The following is a 3,452-nucleotide window of genomic DNA, read 5'->3' on the forward strand; positions in this document are numbered from 1 at the left end:
GATGGCAGCTTTATTCGTCATAGCACCCGTCGCTATGTGTGTCAGTTTCTTTTTTTTCTTCCCTAGCAAAACACCCAGCTTCCCCAAGCTGGTTACAGGCTAGGCCTAGCACGTAGGCAAAGATGCGGGCGGCTACAGACATCATTTACAGGAACAGCCTTGTTTAAGTGGTGGAACTTTTTCATCTCCTCCAGGAGCTCACTTCTGCTTGCTCAGCCTTCCTATTCAACTCGGTCAATTTTCCTCTTTACCGGCCTCTCCATTCACCCCTCCAACCCTCTTACCTCCGACCTGGTCAGGCCAGCCTTGCCCACGCCAAACCACACCCATCATGCCGGCCTGTCAGGGTGGCCCCAGCTCTGGTGCCTTGCGGGCTGGCCCTTTGCCTTGCGTCCCAAACCTCCTCACTGTCACCCACCCCACCTTTCTCCAAGACGGGACCCCCGAGCATCTCCCGGTTCTGTAGCTCTCCGGCGTGAAAACCACTTGTCCTTCCGCCACTGCCTTGCATCCGGGTGACATTCCGCTGTCTGGCCTTCCCACCAGGTGCTTCTCCGCAAGGCTCTGCCCACTCGGTATTTTTAGAAACGGAATGTGTTGTGGTTCCCTCTCAGCAGAGTCACTCAAGTCACGCGTGAGTGAACCCTCACTTTAACCCTCACTTCGAATGGGGAATGAATGGCCAATGAAGCCACTGGCTGGGCCTTCCTGGGCCCCGTGTCTGTGAACACTTTTGAAATACGCAGCATTTTTATTTTTATTTTATTTTTGACACCCTGAGTTATATACAGCTACAAGCAAAGCCTGTCTGTTTTGCATGTGCTTGGGGGCCACTCAGCCAGGTGGTTCTTCTGGAACATTCTGCTGACAGGTGTGGGCAGGAACGAAAAGAGGATATGAAATCTGGAGGGGAAATTGGGAGCTGACTGGGCAGTGGATTGGGGGGGTCGGTGGCGGGGGGGTGGGGGAAGAGATAAGAGAGGAGTCACTGCTCTGGTGGTGGGTGTGGCTGTGGGCTGGGGCCAGGCCCTGATGACCCACCTGCCTGAGGGTCAGGCTTCCCATGCACACACAATGGAAGGACCACAGGGAAAACACCTCCCTGTCCCCCCCCCCCCCCTACACACACACTGAAACTCACTAACGTGGAGCACTTTACATCCAAGGCACAGAGAGGCTCTGTGGACTGAAACGTCTCACCTTCCCAGTGCCCTGAAGCCCAACAGTGACCCGGACAGCCTTCGAGCGCTCCTGATCACTCAGCAGAGGAAGTGGGGGGGCCACGGGGTGGGGCCCTGGAGAATGTGTTCTCCACCCCACCCCCCAGGACATTGACCAACCAAGTGTGGGCCAAACCACAGTCCTCAGCAGGCCAGCTGGCTGGTGACACCTGGTCTGGGCCAGTTCTCTCCTTTCACAGACTGAGGCCCAGAGAGATCAAGGGGTGTATCGAGGTCACACGGCCAGTTTTGGGGGGAGATGGAAACTCAAATCCACTTCCCCTGGTGGCCACCCTGTGGCTCATCCCACTCCATCTCTTGGTTTGAGGCAAGATTAAAAATCATGGGAGACTTTTCTAACACGGAAGAAAACAGGCTCCCGGTGAGTCTGCAGACGCACGCAAGAGAAGCAAAGGGAAAAGGTCTCCAGAAAATACTCCTGCAGCGATCTGGCCACGTGACCTGTAGACCCGTGGACGCTCCGAAAAGTTCAATCCAGGGCTGAAAAAACAATGCGCTCAGCAGAGTTGAAAAACAGTGTGTTCCCAAACAAGTCAGTCCTACCCGCCGCCTCCCCCGCCCCCTGCCCCGCCCCGCCTGTGAATGTATTTTTATCCATTTCACTGTTTTGACCTCACTGTTAACTCAAGGCTTTCATTCCCTCTCCCCCAAAGCTATTATCATTGTTAAAAATTCCGCCCCCCTCCGAGTGAAGTTTTGCTTTTAGTATTTAATGCCTGAAGCCAAAGCAAGTTCTGTCCTTGGGTCCGGTCTCCCTGAGGTCTGGAGAGGGAGTGTCCATGCGCCAGGAAATAGTTTTCCATGTGGCTCCGGACTGTAAGCCCTGACTGAGGTTTTATCTGATGTGGAGTTGGGGGAACTGCTGAGGCAGGCGCCCTCCCGAGGCCCCCAGGGAGAGCGGCGCCGTCCCCGGTCAGACAGCTCAGCCAGGCGCTGCACTCGGAGTCCCGCTGAGCAAAAGACCGGTGGGACTTGGAACAGGCTGAGACCAGAGCCGTTGTTCTCTGCAGCCGCATGACCGGAGAAATGCCAGTGTCCGGTCCTAACCCTCCATAACTGAGGGTGCATCAGGGGGCTGGGAGGGGGCTGAGCAGACCCAAAGACGCCTTGTTCCTTCGCCACCCGTCTCCTGGAAAAGGCCCAGCCAGCCGTGCCCGCCAACAGCTCACTGCATGCTACACACATGCACCCAGAACTGAGATGCCCTTTCAGGGAGCCCCACCCACCAGCACTGGAGTCTCTTCACGTTCATTCTGCTCTCGCATCCAAGCATGGGTGGTGCAAGCATTCTGGGGGTGTTCAATCCCGGGACCCCAACACCTGTGCATGAACAAGGCGCATCTTCCCCAGGTTCTCAGCTCTGACCCCCATTCTACAACCACCCACAATGCACCGGCTCTGTCTCTTAGCAGTGGCCCCTCCTCCCATCCTTTCACCCGACCTGGGGCCGCACATGCACCTTTCGGATCCTTTGTCCAATCTTGCACCCCCCAGCTCTGCTTCTCCATTCCTGACCTCCCCCCCATACCTGTATCCCTAACCATCCATCCTCCCTCCCCAACCAGATCTAAAGCTGCACACCCTGGCACCAGACTCCCTAAATCTCTCCCTTGCCTGGAAGCTCTTCCTTGATACGCCGCCCCCCACCCCCCGACAATATGCCGCCTGGAGTGTTATTTGCTAGTTCTTCCCTGTGGGGTGAGGACGGAGAGGGCAGTGAGACCTACATGACCTTTCTCACATCAGCTTTTGTCAAAAACCTCAGGGCACAAAGGAAGGTCTACGCTGTTTTTCAAACCGGGGTCACCCCCTTTAGTGGGTCCCACACTCATGAGTGGATGGCAACTGACATTCAAAGGAGAAGGAGAATCAGAGCAGCACAGATCGGCGTGCGTCACCCGAGTGAGGATAAGTGTGTCTGTTCCAAGGCTCGACATAAAATCTATCCCTCACTGTGGGCTGCAGCCCTGAACAGTTTGAAAGTCCCTGGTCCCCCAGCGAAGCAGGCAAAACACCGAAGACGCATTATTACTGAAAGCGCAGGGGGTGAAAGGTGGCTAGAGAAATTTGCATGAGTATGGAGGTTCCAGGAGCCCTGCGTCCCTCGGTGAGGGCGACAGGGGTGTGCATGTGGGGCGCCCCTTCTCCTGACCTTGCAGGAGGCAGGCACGGAAACGTCTGTACAAACAGCCAACACTCTGACTCAAACTC

Source organism: Myotis daubentonii, chromosome 15, assembly GCF_963259705.1.
Source record: "Myotis daubentonii chromosome 15, mMyoDau2.1, whole genome shotgun sequence".
Lineage (NCBI taxonomy): Eukaryota > Metazoa > Chordata > Mammalia > Chiroptera > Vespertilionidae > Myotis > Myotis daubentonii.